Here is a 16,835-nt window from a genome sequence, read left to right on the forward strand (position 1 = left end):
ACTGGGCTGAATAGCGCCTCGAAGGCGGATTCCGCTGTGATGACATTGATCCTTTTGCCATGTGCTAGTTCTCATTCTTTAGCTATAGCAGTTTGCACTGCTTTCACAGTATTTTCTGTGAGACTGAATGTTTTTTCTGCTTGTGTGTACAAATGAGATTTGTAAGCTATTGGTACCGTTTCTCCCTCATTAGAGGGCAGGTACATGAATCCGCTTCTTCCTGGGATGACTCGGATTACAAGGATTTGTGTATTGTCACGTGTATCTAATTTTGTTTTTGCTAACATGTCTGTTTGCAATGATCTCAAAATTTCGGTGTGTTTTTGAGTCCAGTAGATTGGTTTAAAATCACGTTTAATTAGTTCGTAGAGAGGTTTAACCCTCTCCGCATAATTTAGAATATAAGTTCTTCCGAAATTCAGGAAGCCTAGAATCGATTGTAAGTTCTTCAGCGTTTTTGGAGCTTGGAGTACAGCGCACCTCTCTAAGAAGTTGTCCGCCAGGCTTTTCCGTTCACTTGATAATTTGTATCCTAAAAATAATACTGTCAGATGGGCAATTCGAGACTTTTTTAAAGTTGAATTTGTAACCCTCTGCTGCAAACCCAAGTATTATGGTGTTCACCCTTTTCAAGTGAGTCTCCAAGTCGTCATCTGTTAGATAGATGTCATCAACGTAAGATAATGCCTCATCATCATATATTTGTAGTAACTCTGTTACTCTGGCTGAAAATAATCCTGGGCTGTTCTTGAATCCCTGTGGGAGCCTACAGAAATTTTTCTGTGACCCCATTACTGAGAAAGCGGTCAAGTATCTGCTTTCTGGTGCAATATTTTGACAAAAGAAACCATTAGATATGTCTAGTGTCGTTTTATATTTTTTCCGAACTATGTTATTCATTAGTGCAGCACTATGCGAATTTTGTACTGCAAATGTTTTGCAACATGAGTTTAGGTGTCTGTAGTCCAAGACTAGACGATATAAATCGTCAAGTTTGGAGACAGGAAACAAAGGATTGTTCATTTGAGAGGTTCATGTTTCAATCACCCCCTGGTATTCAAGTTGATCTAAAATCTCCCTGACCTGTTTTTTAGCTTCTTGCTTAATTGGATACTGCCTCTGTGCAGTCGGTTGACTTTTTAACTGGATTTTGTGAGGAGTAGAGTCCTCATCCCATCCTACATGATTTTGATATAATGCTGGTGCCTGGGCTACTGCCCATTTCCTTGCATATATATATTTAGTGTGAATCGGAATGTGATTCGAGAAGGCAGGCATAATTATTTCTTCGCCACGAGGGCACTCCCTGACAAACTCCGGAGGCCAATCTTTTTCTGCTAACAGGATGTCATAGCCTTTTGAGAGTTTATCCCAAAATAGACCCCTTATTTTCCTGGTCTTATCTCCCTCTATACGCAGTGTTATTTCGTATATCTTATGAGGTTCGCTAACTCTGGTGTCGGCAGTTTCTACTTTAATGTATTAATTCATGTCCACTGTCTCCAGATGTCTCATCAGGATCTTGCGAGCTATGGTGATTTCTGCTGCACTGTCTAGCATTGTCTGTGCCCACTCCCCATTTTTCAGCTGTGTCCTCAGTATTCTCGGCATGTTCGATTACTCTAATACTGGCTACCTTCTTTCTTGCAAATTGTGATTTTTTACTTTGAGCATGTTCCTTGTCTTTGGACTTGGTGTGCTCTCCTGGGTCTGACCGTCCTCTTCTTTCCGATTTCTGCGAAAAAGATCGAGAGGGACGTGTATCAATACTTTGATATCTATCAGGCTTCTTCAAGTTATCCCTATTTCTAAGGTTATATCTTTTCTCAGAGGGCTCCCTCTGGGGAGACTGGTGTTCTCGAGTCGGAGTTCTTTCCCTCCGTCGAGGAGACCTTCCTCTGGACTGGAAAACTTTTTCCTTGGGAGTGGATTGTTTATTTCCATCCCAGCTCTTTTTAGGAGTGTTTGAATTATTTTTAATAAATAATTTTTCAGGATTTTCGAGTAGTTGGGGTTTTACTGGTTTCCCACCCAAGCTGTCTCTACCTAATTCTTCATAACATTTTTCTATAATTCTGGCAAGCTCAATTTGTTGATCTGTTATATCTGTTTCCTTCAACTTCTGGCGGATCGCCACAGATGCTGCTTCTCCTTTTATGTTGGCTAGTAATATAGCCGAGACCTGCTTGAAGTCTTTCAGTAATTTCATACCAAGCATTAAAGCAGGTTCTGGACCGTATTCATTCTGAATCTGTTTTAGCACATCTGGTATTACCGCCATGGATGGAACACCATGTGTTTTTGTGTAAATGGAAGCAAAGACTGTACCCCAAGTGTCACAGTCCTCCACATGTGGTGCGACCCCCATTGGAAGGCAGATGGTCAGAATTCTGTGTTTCTCAATAGGGGTTGTATTCGGAAATACTGCCTCTATTTGAGTAATTTTCTGTGCTAACCAGAAAGGAATTTGTTCCCGTTTTATGGGTGTTTTACCAAGACATGATTGTATGTTCTGTGGTGTAATTTTATTTGTGTTCCCCTGATGAGGGGTCAGCTGTGGGACATTATCAGCTGTTTGGACTGTTGCAGTCCGCATTACATATTGGACTAATTGTCTATGTATTTTAATTAATGTTTTTAGCTGTGCTAAAAGTTCTTCTTTCAACATTTTTGCAATGTCCGGATGTGATGTGTAGCTGGATAGAACCGGCCACGTTGCTCCTGGTCTACCTAGTGGACCGAGCCTGGTAATATGATCATTGTGTTTTAGGGCGCCTTTAAACCAGAGCAGATACTCTTGGTATTTTAATGGGATTTCAATCTCCTCGAAAGGAGCCTACTCTTCCGGTGGATCCTCTATTTTGTAATAGTGGAACTCGTGTGTTGCAGCGTTTGCCGCTGGAAATTTTATCAATGAATAGAATACCTCTGTCTGCCGATATTCGTGTGCCTCTATCACGAAGACGACTGTGCCACCTTGTGTGATCAGTCCATTTTCTATAAGTTTTAACGTTATAGTTTTTCTTATGTTGACCGGGATGATTATCGCATCCGGTGGGTAAATCCCTGTTTCATCGGAACCCTGCTGAGTCTCATTTACTGCGGCATCAGTGGTTCCGTTGTTCCCGCCTTCTCCTGGCATTTTACTGTCAGGAAGTTCTTTTGTTGCAGATCAGGTTTCAAGGAAACAAAGATTAGGTGCACAATATTTTGGAACACTGTATCCTTCAACGTTGAATAAACCAGAGCTTTACATAGGAATCTCTTCCTACTAAGTTTGGGCGGATTTTAACCTTTCACCCACTCCAGACATCTATTGGAGTATTTACGGTAGAAAGGGTCTGTGTGAAAAAGCACAACTGAGTTACTCTAACGTCTTGCGTTAGTTTTTTCGCCTTACCAAACGTTGGGCACCATGTAGTGTAGTTCCTATTTTCCCTATAGGCCCTGCGCATTGGAATAACATAAACAGCAGTGTAGATGTAGAAGTGCGGTCTTCCAGGTCTCTACTGACTATGCTAAACTTAATTGGGTTTGTACCAACTAGCTCAGAGGTCACTGGAAACTTTCTTGACTGAATAGGAAGTGATCAGCTCCCCTGGCGTAGACAAGAAGGGATTCAGTTTTCCAACAACCGCATAAACATGACAACTTTGCTCCTTAGAATAAGAGTCAATCTCTAGAGTCGTGTGAAACAATAGATAGCTATTTCACTCAGTCAGTTGTGCAGATTACTTTCACCAAGATGCAGGGCATAGAGAGACGGGCGTTTTCAATAAAAAGGTATTATTTATTGAACAGTCTTTCTTCTCATGCAAGAGAAATGAATTGCCACAATTGCAAGACTTGTTATCATAAAAAGTGCGTACAGTAAAAGGAGGATTGCAAAATAATACTGTAGAAGCATTGATATGGTTTCTTAGCCATACAATGGTTAAAATGAGTAAAATATATACATTCATATATACATTTTGACTAACGTACTCAACTGATGCTTCTAGATACGCCTACCCCAGTGTACCTGACCTAAGCCTAATACTTGGGAGGGAGTAAGTAAGTAGCAGTTTAAGTTAAGTTGGTTTTGCCAAGAGTTTGCTGCAAGAATTCTCTCTAAGGGTTTAGTCAACACTGTACCTCTGGAATAGAATGTTGGATGTCTGGTATCTCCCCTCAGGACTCGATATCCCAGTTACCCGCAAGGGTAGGCTGGAAACGCCGGAGCTGGATTTTCTCTGCAGGAGAAAAGACAGCGTTTTTCTCAGCGTGTCAAGGAGGAGGAGGGGCAGTGTCCGTGGGCTTCTCGCATCTGCTGGGCTCTGCAAGGGACAGCTGTTCTGCTCCTGTATTCTCTATCACCACCGCTGTGTTTGCTTAAGGCAACGTTGGTAATATTTATACCTGGAAGGTGCCTTGTTTGACGTAGGTTTTTGGACATAGGACATCAATAAAGATGTCACTAAGAACTGGTCGTTCTTACAGTGCTCATTAGAGTTCTATTACTAATCAAAACATAGCAAGCGGGGCTTAACCAGGTTGCTGGGGGTTTTATCTTTTGAAAGAACTTGGTGTGTGTAATCTAGGAATCTAAGATAGTGGCTTCTGCTGTGTCATCTACTGTAATGAGCTGCAGAGGCGAGGTTCTGAAATATGGCTCTGATCGTTTATGCCAGAGACGAGTTTCTGAAATATGGCTCTGATCGTTTATGCCATTATAGGGGTATGGATGGATTATAGCCGTATTGGGGCATAAGGTCACAATATTGATCGGGGTCCTAGATTGCAACACTGTAGGCCTGTGTAATTGTTTCATTCAGAAAAATAACTGATTTTGGTTTACTACTAGTGAATGGGCCTTGAGTAGATCACAGATCTATCTTGGAAGGGCCTGGCACACCCTCTAGAACCGGGCCTAATGGCAAAAGAGGGAGTACTTTTGCAGAAGTTGCTATCAAGTTTGGCCCAGTGGAGCATTCTTCAAATTGTAAGCAAATCTCCTTAAAGCATCAATTGTATTTGAGACTTTGCGAGTTACATTGTTAGCGTGTGGTTGTCAATTTAATTTACTGTCAATTATGACTCCAAGGTAAGCATGACAGGAGACTTCTTCTATTCTTTAAATATATGATCCAATTGAATCTTATCTTTTTTGCGACTAAAATTCATTTTTAAAAATGTTCCCATGGTTTATTTAAGATGGTTCAGTGACAAAACATGGGCCAGGGGAGGCGAAGCCAGACCCGATAGGGTCCAGTGCCAAATACCTCCTGGAGGCTGGAGCCCCCCGTAAGTTCGTGAAAAGGGGGTGACCGGATTCCCCCCCCCCCCCAAGCTAGCTGCTAGCCGCCCAATCCTGGTTAAAAGTGGCTGGGCGGTTCAAAAAGGGCGCCGGTTTACTCCTGCAGACACTGAACCCCCCTAATCATAACGAGTGGCCAGCAGGGGGCCAGGGCAAGCAGAACGGCACTTGCAGCCCGAACAAGTCCTAATGGATGCCCCACAAACGTGGTTGCAAGGGAAGCCTGGAACTGCACAACACGAAGGCCTTGCTTAAAGGGGCAACTTGAGTTAAGAAAGTGCTGTCATAAAAAGACTAATGCCAAACTTGGATAACGATGCATGATGTAAAGTTTACATGGATGTTTATGAGTGACCAACCAAAAGTTGTGAGATGTATAAACCATGTTTTAAATAAACTGCAGCCTTTCTATGCACCATACAGAATTATTGATGGGGAAAGGAACACAGTTGGGCAGGGCGCTAAGAATATATATTCTTGCTTACAGTGTTATTGTTGTTGAAAACAAATTGCGCTTTTTCCAAAAAGTACTTGGTCATTGGCGTATGTTAAGTGAGTGATAATTTTTTTACTCATTTAGGGTTACCATCCCTGATAAACATAGATAAGAGAAAATGTGCTAAGATGCATTCTATGTGAAGCCAATGTAAGTCATGATTTTCAGGTTTAAGCTCCACCCATTGGACACATTTCCACCTGAACCCAGGTTTCCATATGCAGATCAATTATTAGCTATTTCACAATTTTCTCTGTACCTCAGGTTAATGGCTTTGACCAAAACTTTCATCTATTAACTCTATTGAATGTAGTGGAGAAATCTGTGTAACATATGTATGCGTTGTTTCCTTTAGTTTTCAGTTCTATACTTGCTAAGGTTGTGCCCAAAGATGTTATTGGTGGTGGAACATCCTGGTCACTACCTGGTTTATTTGAATGAGAATATGTTTCTTTTTTCGTCCTATCTGGTCAAAAAGACAGGAGGTGTTTGACAAATGTTTTTCTTTCAGTGTTCAGGAAGATATAAATTGGTAAATATTAGGCTCTGATCTAGATCCTCACTTGTTTATGGGCATTAATTGTAATCCCTTGCATATTGGTTGAATTGTTCTAGAGAAAAGTACTGAGTTGAATAAAGCTGTCAGCAGATTGCCCTGTTTAGTATACCCTCTTTTATGACAGTGATAGGAATTCAGTTTAGGCATGGTGAGATGGATGCCTCACAGTGGGCTATTAATGTGTCTGAATCTTCACAAGAAATTTTGAAAATGTCTGGAGTCTTCCGTGAATTGATTTTGATTGAAACGATGGCTACTTTACAATATATTTCTGAAATAAATGTTTTCCAGGTCTGGTATATGATGTAATGATCTCCGTAATTTAGAGATTGGGCTTCTTCACTTATTAAGATACAGAATTTATGAGTGATTTTTACTGATTGCCTCCTGAAGTTCAGTCCAGTGATCTTGCTGATCCATCAGTTTGACTAATAGGATTTCCTTTTTATTGGATGTTAATTTATTATTTTGATTCCTTTCCATTGACCTTGGTGACTTCAAGATTGTTGTTAGCTTCAGCCTAAAAATGTATTTTAGTTTCCAGATAATTTTAGTAGTTCCTAAGTCAAGGTAGATCTTCATTCCAACATTTTTTGTTTTTGATGCTAGTAAATTAAGAACGTTTTGCATTGTGATTCCCCAGTTTTCATCCCTTTGTTAGTAGAAATCACTGCAGTGTTTTTCTGTTTGATTAGGTATTCTTGCTCCCAAAGGTGTTTCATCTTATTTTTAAAAGTGCAGTTACATATTATTTTCTTCTTGGTTAGTACCATGACTGTTTCCGTTTCAATAATGTTTTCTTAATCCCACCAAGGATTAGTGTTGTTAATTTGTTGAGAAAAGTGTGGCTTTCTGGTCTGTGTATTATTTTGAAATTACTACAATGGTTAAATTCCTTCACTCAGAGAAACAAGTAATCTGTTACTATTTCCTTGCCTCATCCATGGAAGGAATAATTGGAAGTTTGCTCTTCTTTGAATCTACTGTATAAATGTCAATAAACAAGATCAAATGTTTAGCCATTTCTTTTTGGCTAGTTTTTTTAATATTGGGGATGGCAAAGAATATGGATAATCTGGAGAGTCTTCTGGGTTCCAGTACTTAGAAAATGTCAGAAGATCTAAATTTAAACCACCTGTTATTAATATAATTGATGAGGGATTTTTTATTATAGTTTCAACTTAGTTTTGGCATTACCTTAGTTTAGGATCATAGGTATTCTTGTTTTTTCTTTGGAATATTGTGAGGAAAACAGATGTTTGCTATTATTTAGTGGGTTTTGTCATTAAATCGTATAATCAAGGCCAAATATTACTTAAGGAGGCCAGCTGTTCTACCCCTTGGATGTTGAGTTTGTTGTTGACAAGTATTAGAATGCCAACACTAGCCCATCTTTTCTTACATTTTAAGGCTTGGAATTCAAATACTGTGTCATTTCGTAGATAAATAGGTTGTGTTTGCCAAGCTACTTGAAGACATGTGATTTGATAATTGTTTAGGGACAGGCTCAAATGTGAGCCACCTACCTTTAGCTGTCTATCAAGCCCTGTGAGGTTTCCGGGACAGATCTCAATGTTGTATAATTTACCATAATTTAGCAAATTTATATTATCAGAGCTACTGTTGCCAGCAGTTGTTTACCACGTCATGTTGGTCCAAATTAAGTGAGAGGGTTGATTAGTGGTTGCTAATTCTAGTGAAGGAAGGTATATTTGCCTTCAAAACCCCTAGTTCATTCTTAGAATTTTCGAGTTGTCAACATCATTTGTAATGGTTATATCTGGATTTTCGGTTTGCTTCCATGGTCTCATGATATTATTTTCCCTCAAGTTGTGGTGATCTAGATTAACATTTTTAGGATATGCGTATTTAGATTTTGTTGCTATGTTAATGCTGATACCCCACTTTTCCTGTTCAGCTCTTCTGGTACACATTTTGTTTAGCCATAAATTTGTGTGCCTTGTCGTCCATGTAAATTTCCTCTCCGGTTGTGGTCTTGAGTACACTCTACAGTAACTAAGTATTATGATTTATAGTCTCTCAGATCCTCAACCAATTGGACTGGTTTGAAGATGTTCTGTGTGTTCAGAATGTCATAAGCACCTCCGAGTTGCAAATAGGACCGAAGTCCATCTGGGCCAGGTGTATCTCACCGTCTGGTTTGTTGAGTTCTTGTTTGTTTGAGTTGTTGTTAAATTTAAGGCCATCCTCTTTTACTCCAAGACATCAATTTTTTTATGAGAAGGACATTATTTGGATTTACAATCCCTAAAACATACATTGTTGGTGGTTCTCCTTTGAGTGTTCTGATATAATTATTTTTACCTTGTTTGTGTGATGATAATGTGGGTCTTACCTCAACATCTATTTCTAATTGTCTGGGTGATATTGGCAATGTTTGTAAGGTTATTGAGGCATGGAATTATTTTATGATAGCTGAAATCTATCCAACTATTCCCACTAGCAATGTATTGCTCCGAGTCTTCATCTTTTGAATCTTTGTGATCTGTAGAAGGTACCTTTTCTCATGGTATAATTACTGGTTTGATAGTATTTGCACTTGGAAGTTCCATTGAGTTTTTGGGAGAAATGCATACAGTTCCAAACCCAACAGCTATAAGTTGCAAGTTCTTGTCAACAGATTTAAGTCTTTGAAGTTCGTCTTTATTTTTGTTTCAGTATTTTTTTCACATTTTTTAAATAATTCATGTATGGAGTTGAATTTATTAAATGTTTATAGTATTTTATTTGTTTTCCCTTCTGTTGAGTTTCATCAGCTTTTTTAGCCTGCATTTGCTTAGGTATGTCCCTCAATCTGGTCTTAGGAGGTTCGGAATTGGTACCCACTAGATCAAGCTTTGTTGTTTTTTCTTTAATTTGCATATTTGTTTCTGTAGATAGTGTCCCAATGGCACAGCTGAGTGTGCTGTTTGTGCAGTTCAAACTTTGGTGAAACATTTCTTGGCGGGGAGTCATCAGTGGTATAGCAGACACATTTTTCCTTGTATCGAATTGTCAAAGGCCAACTGTACCTGCTGTTGGGCTGCTCTGTAAGGTTTTGAAAGACTACAGTTCCAGTCTTATTTTCATTATGTTGTTCCTTATATTGGTGCTTCTGGACTGCTATCGATTTTTCTGGAAAGTAAGTGTATTATATCATTAAAGTCATCTGTGTGTAGCACCAATTAAAGTTTTGATATGAATTGCTACGATAAATTGCCTGACATTATTACTTGGTTATGACCTTCACATATGACTTTTATCTCCAAATTGATAACTTTTAGTACTAATATTAGATGACTTAAGGTGTGGGATCGAGTAATTATACTTTTCTAAATGTTACTGAATGCACCCATAGCTAAGAAAAAGTAAGTCGGTGGTGTATTGTCAAGTTTTTGTGTCCAGTGGTTATCTTAAATGGCATGCTAGTTATTGAGTGCCTCGCTGTGTAATGAATTTTGACCGTTGATGTAAGCTCTTTAAGTAAGCTGGATTCGATAAAGGTGTCATTAGCATTATTAAAAAATCAGTAAAAGAGCAGTTGGAGACTGATTTCCCTATTATTTCTTCTTCCTCTCTCTGTAGAAGGATTCTGGGTCAGAATTAACATATGGAGAGACTACAAAACTGTTTGCCATTGAGGTATGCGGCTGGGAATCGTTTTTTTGTGCAGTCACTATAAGCTGATTTGAGCTAGTTTTAGGCAGCTCTGTTAGTGCCTTCCTAGTAGTGCAACCTGAAGACATAATTGGAAAACATTATAGTAAGGTTTGTTGCCTTGGTCTTTTAATATTCAGAGTAATCTGGTTTTACTTTTGATAACAATCCTTTCTAAGAACACTGATAGCTTCTGTTATGCAGCTCACCATTTCGGTCAGTGTACTGTCTTGTCTGTGTCGGTGTTGCAGCCTATCGAGTGTGATTATTGTAAATGCCTGCAGTTGTGTCATGGAGGATGTTTTCAGTGATCTTGTTTCAATCTCCTTGCTTGACTATAAAGTGCTATTTTCAAGCAAATTGATTGAAAGTGTGAGAAGTTGGCCTGGTATATGATGTCCACTAATTAAAGTGGTCACCTTGCACCAGTTCAAACAACCCTTATGGTGATTTAAGAGGTCAAATATAACCTTAGAAAGATATCCAAATGGTAGATGTGGAGAGCGGCCTTCAGACTTAGTGGTCGATTAGGATGGCGGATGGACTTGCGTCAGTCTGCCACCCCCGAGGTGGAGGGACCGACCGCAGGGGCAGCGGCGGTCCCTCCGTAGCAATTAGGATGTGACCGCCACCCTGGTGGTCACATCCCGTATATTTTACATTGCGGCGGGTGCTGCTTTGAGCAGCACCCGCGGCAATGTAAAATATGCATGTTTAACTTTGGCATGGACAACTTGGCAGACAACGCGTGGTGCCTATCACCTTGTGCATGCCAAAGCAGGGGGGTACCATAGGTACCCCCCATGTGCACCCCCACCGCCAACACCCTGGGGGCCCGCAATGGGCCCCCAAACACAAAAGACCACATGCTTTTCCACGGCGGAAAAGCCGCCATGGAAAAGCATGTTTCCGCCTGCTTCCTAATATGGCTGGCGGTGTCTTGCAGACACCGCCACCATATTTGCGTGCATACACCGCGGATTAGCGGCGGACGAACTTGCCGTCCGCTGCTGATCCCAACGCCATTCTAATGTGGCGGTGGGTGTTTCCAATCTCAGCGGCGATGAATCCGCATTCTCCAGGCCGGCGGCTTCCGCCGGCCCGGAGGATGCGGATTCACCACCATCCTAATCGGCCCCTTTCTTGAAGGCATTTATGCAACTTGTTTCACCAGGATGCAACCTTATTGTATTCGTTCATTGAAAGGAGAACCACATAGTAGTTATAAACATATGCATTTATTATTATAACACACCTTAACTACCTCACAGTATCTGTAACATGCAGATAAAGCACACAATACTGTAGCACAAAAACAAACGTAAGTAGCACTAATAGACAGTGGGCTACAGGGGGAGAGTCACTGTTGCAGTTTTAGTGTTGAAGGACCATCCCAGTGGATTACGAAGAATCTCTTTAGAACAAAGAAGGTTGGAGAGCCACCCAACCCGTGGATACCAAAGTACCAGAGTTACCTATCTCAGGGAAGCCGGGCACATAGAGCTGCACTGGCGTTGGAAACCGTCATCGATTTTAATGGGAGTCTTCAAAGAAATGCCACTGCTGGAAAGAAGAAAAGTGTCTGGTGGAACCCACAGGTGGATTCTTGATGGAAGGAACGAGAAAACAGAGGGGACACAGTCGGGGTCACTCAGGAGTGACCAGGTGCTCGGTAGGTGAATGCCCACCGATGTTGGGTGCTTCAAGTGTGAAGATGGAGACCTTGACTTTGCAGCCACAGGGACCAGGAGACATCGAGGATGACCAAGACCCGGATACATCCTGTCCCACAAAGGATGTCACGAGCTGAGCGGTCGCTGTCCGGTGGGAGCACCAACAGGACGTGGCAACGGCAACCCACAGAGAAGGTCAAGTAAGGTTACGGTCTGGTCCAGCAAGGACCAGGAGACTCACCACAGCAACGTGAGTCAGGGCATGCCTAGAGCAACCAGGGGAGCCCAAGAAAAGCAGTGTTGTCCCTCAAATGGACCCACAGGCCAGAGGCACAGGAGTCGCAAGGGAACCTCTAGCAGTTTCACAAAGTAACAGTTTACATGGCACAGAGTCCAAGGAGGCCAAAGTCCTTTGTATGAAATGTGCTCAGAGGTTTGTGGCTATCAATACCCTAATGCACTTAGCTGGGGAATGCCAACACGCATTTGCAATTTTAAAAGTACAAGGTGCCCAGGAGTTCAGGGTACGCAGTCCCCACGAGGGATACTGGCCTTAGACTTGGTGAGAGAGCAGCTCATTCTCAATGAATGTAGGGACCCACCTTCTGCATTTCTGGAGCCTTTGGAGTCCGCAGGAGCTCAGGGTCAGCAGACCAGTCAGTTGCGTTATGGTGCCTGCAACTGCAGGGGAGTGACTCCTTCACCCCAAGGGAGATACTTCAGTTGTCCTTGATGCTCCACAAGTCCTGCACAGAGGCTGTATAGTGCACAGGCACAGACAATGCTTTGGACGGAGAGGGAGAGGAAGTCGGGCCCAGTCGAAGCTTAGCGAAGTCCAGAGTGTCCAGACGGTCGAAGTTCAGTGGTTTCTGGTTCAGAATCTTGTCCACCTCGAATCTAGGGTCCTACAGCTAGGTAAGCCCTTTTGTACCCATGGGAGAGAGTTGGACAGATTGAGGGGACCCTCCCAGGGGAGGGTCAGGAGAGTGGGGAGGATACTCCCATGTCTAGTTTCACACCAGAGCAGGAGCCAACAGCTCCCAGGACTGGTTTGAACTGGACTATGCACAGTGACACCAAGTGTGCCCCAGATGGAGACTTTCAGGCAGTTTGGAAGTGCACTCACCCAGCCCCAATACACTATATCCTGTCTGGGAGGTGGTCACACCTCCCTGTGACAGGATGACTATTGTCCTGCCTTCCCCTGCTCGAGCTAGGCTCAGCAGCAGAAGGGCAGAAATGTGTCTCTGGTTGGCAGCAACCATTGTGTGCTGCCAGGGGGGAAGGCCGGTACCGGAAAGACCAGTGACCCCACAAAACTTGCTTCCAAAGGGTGGAATCATACTTCCCACACTGGTTACCGGTGTGGAGGTTTGATTCAAAGGTGTTTGATACCAAACACAACAAGTTTTGTTGCTGCCTTTTTTGAGATAGCATTTTACGCGAGCATATAATGCACCTCTACCTATATGTCTGGCTATGTCAGCGACAACAGGAGAGAATGGTCTCTGAAGGCTGCAGAGGAGCTCTGCTCATGCAGGGGCACCCTCTCACATATAACCCAGCACCCTGCCTTCAGGATTGTGAAGACCTGCTAGAGAGGTGGCTGATAGGTTTTAGGTGTAGTGACCTATAGATATAGTAAACCTATATCTAAAGTAAGTGATGCATGCACCATCTTACACAGGCTGTAATGGCAGGCCTGTAGTTCCATTTTGCATGGCCTCTCATGGGTGGCATAATTCATGCTTCAGCCCAACGGAGGCCTCGGGGGTACCTATGCCCTGGGTACATGTGTACTATATTCTAGGGACTGACAAGGGTATCCCAGTATCCAATCTGGAGTGTACCTAAGTACATGCATAATATTTTTAAGGAGAAAGCAGATAGACTGGGGTTTTGTTTAGCAGGAACCCAGTCTGACTAGTCAAAAACAGTGTAACAACAATCAAAACGTGGGGGTAACCATAAGGAGCAGATCCTACTTTCCTACAACAATCACGAGATCAAGATTTGAGGTCTTCTGATATGATAATTTTGAGAACCTTTTTCTGTTTCATTACCTTCAGGACCTCACCTCCCAAACTGGATGCAAACAGAGAGAATGCAAAGTTGTATACCTGGCTACACTCTAACATTTGATGCCCATTCCACTCTGGTTGGCCTCAATCAATCATCATTTTTTAACTTTCCCTGAGATTTCAACTAAATAAACCCAGGGGAAAAGTTGATTACATCAACAGAATTGTGGGTAATTTCTGGAATTACAATTGTTAAGTTAAATGCTTAAGATAATGCCATTACTCTGCATAATTCACTGAGGCTTAACAACCCCAGTGACAGTACTTTATGAAACATTATTCTCTCCGAAATGTAAATGGGTATGGAAAAATCTATTAGGACCTAATTGCTTCAAGGCTTAGGTGAGCAGTTTGCCAGATGCAGACAAAGATTGTCTGGTCATAAGTGAAGACTTGTTTTCAAGGCATGTCATGAGACTAAAGCGCACTTAATTGGTGTGAATTTTCACTTGAGAACCATGTGTCACTGGACCAATTCACAAATTAATTTTCAACAGTAATTGTTAGAAATGGCGATTTCCGGTTGGCTAAGGCTTGCGCCAAAGCCAGGCAGAACCCACCTCTCTAGTCAGGGCAAGGGAGTCACACGCCAAGATAACCCCTGATCACCCCCTTGGTAGCTTGGCACAAGCAGACAGGCTTATCCCGGAGGCGATGTGTAAAGCGTTTGCGCGCGCACCCAGCAACAACACCCAAGGCCCACCACAAAGGAAACTCCACACAAGGTTATATATAAAAAAATAGCCTTTGTATTATACCAAGCACATTAGATATTAAACACACACTTTACAATGTGCCATAGGCACGGGCAGAATTTACAGGGGATTATGTACATGGGACAGGGCCACATGAACCACTGTCAGGAATAAGCACTTGGTAGAACTAGCACTTAGCACATAGAACATATAATAACTGTAGCATCAAATAACAAATGTAGCACACAACCAATAACCACTGGTAAAAGGTTAGTACAACCTACGCAACCCTAAACACCTTAGGCAAAATCACACAGGGCACCACGGCCTCACTAGCATCACTCTTCTAGGGCAATTAACCTCATAGGCATAAAAACACATTTCTAGACGTGTGGGCCAAAGCATTGTATAAACCACATTAGGCAGGTAAAACATTTGCGCCAAAGCATTATAACACCGCCCCCATCAAACCTGGCCTCTCAGGGGCTCACACGCCCTCTGTTCAGCAAAGTCAGGGCAGGCTGTGCAGGCAGCCAAAGGAGAACTACTCCAGAGTTCCCAGCCTAAACGTAGCAGCTGCCCACTAATTGCTGGGCAGCTGAATCACCAATGGGCCAAAAAACACGTGGGAGCCACGTGGGCTCGAAACACACAATGGGGCGAGAACCAGCGTAGGAGCCTTCTGGGCTTGGGATAACCAAAATGCCTCCTGAGCCTCGTGGGCTCAAGATACAAATGGCGCCTTTGGTGGAGTCCCTCTCAGGGGACTCAAAACATACAAATGCCCCCGGAGCCCTCGTGGCTCTCGATACAGACGGCCCCTTTTGTCAGAGTACCTCTCGCGGGACTCAGAATATTTAAAAATGCCCCAGGAGCTCTCGTGGCTCAAAAGAAGATGGCTCCTTTCGTTGGAGTCCCTCGTGGACTCGAAACAAGCAAACTGCCCCACTCTTGGGACGGGCAACGACAATCTGCCCCGATATGCCCCCTCTCCGCACTAGGGAGACTCGTGGGAGCGGCCCACTACCAGTTGGGCCGCTCGGGCTTGGTGCGAAGAGCCTGCACCTTTCAGCAACCACCCGCCCGGGTCTCCACTCACCGGGTCTCCGCTTGTGAGAAGATCAGTGCGTCTCCTCTCTCTGCGGCGGGGGCAGGCACTGGCAATGTGCCTCGGGCCCCCTCCTCCTCATCTCCTCCGCTGTCACCGGGCTCCCCTCTTTCGCCGGCACTTCTCTCCTCACATAGGAGCGCGGGGTGGCCTCCTGTCGGCTTCCGGTTCAGACTGCAGCATTTCCGGGTCGCAGCGGGCAGTGCGGCGGCCCTCTAGGCACTCACAAAACGGTGATACGGGCCGACCGAGGGGTAGGCTCCCTCGGGAGGCGCACAACCCCGGCCAAATCGCGGGTCAAATGCAGGGTGGGCACCTGAGTTAGAAATCAATGAAAGTGGCTGCAAACACGGGGTAGGCTCCCGTTGTAATTAAATAGAAAATCCCTGGCACACAATCAAATCGCAGGGTGGGCACCTGCGCAAATAAATCCCCTAACTGGCAAGGGGCCAGTCAAACCGGGCACCTGGGGAAGTAGGAACAAAGCGCCTACAGGCATTTGGCAGGCCACAGCAGTCCCCCAAGGAAAGCAAAAGTCCTTCAGGAGGGGGGCAGGGGGGCAAAGGCTGGGCCCAGGATCCAGCTCACAGGGCCCTCCAGGTAGGGAGGCAGGCCCTAGTGGCGGTATCCTCCTGGTGCCCAGCAGCAGCAGACCTCCCTCTTCAGGTCAGGTACAAGAGAATATTTTGCAAGGGGACACAGCCCCTTTTTATACAGAGAAATTCTTTGTCTGAGGCTGCAGGGTGAAGGTAAAACCAGATGCAACTGGTTTTAGAGCACTTTGTTGTGCTCTGCCAACCTTTCCATTCACTGGCCAGGCTAGGGACATTAGACGCACCACAGGGGGCAGAGCCAGCATTGTGGGGGGAAATCCCAGCCCTATTCAGGTCCCAGGTGTACTCCTCCCTGGCCACCAACATGCAGATCTCCCATTCACCAACGGGGAGACCCATCATGACTCATGGAGCCAGGCTCACCAGCCAGCTCCAGCCAATCACAAGCCAGCCAGTCATTTCGCCTAAATTACACAGACATGCCAACTTCTAGAAGTAGCACTTCCACACTAGACACATTCACGCCACACACATCATCGCGCAGCATTTAATCACACGAGTCCGCACATACCAAACTCGAGCTTGCACTCCCCACATATCAGGAACTAACATGGACACATACATTCCCCATGCATTCCTATGGAAGGGCAGGCCAACCTCACTACATGCACGCACTTTACCCTGGGACACAGTGGTAAAGTGCGCAGAAACCACAA

Source organism: Lissotriton vulgaris, chromosome 12 (genome assembly GCF_964263255.1).
Source record: "Lissotriton vulgaris chromosome 12, aLisVul1.2, whole genome shotgun sequence".
Lineage (NCBI taxonomy): Eukaryota > Metazoa > Chordata > Amphibia > Caudata > Salamandridae > Lissotriton > Lissotriton vulgaris.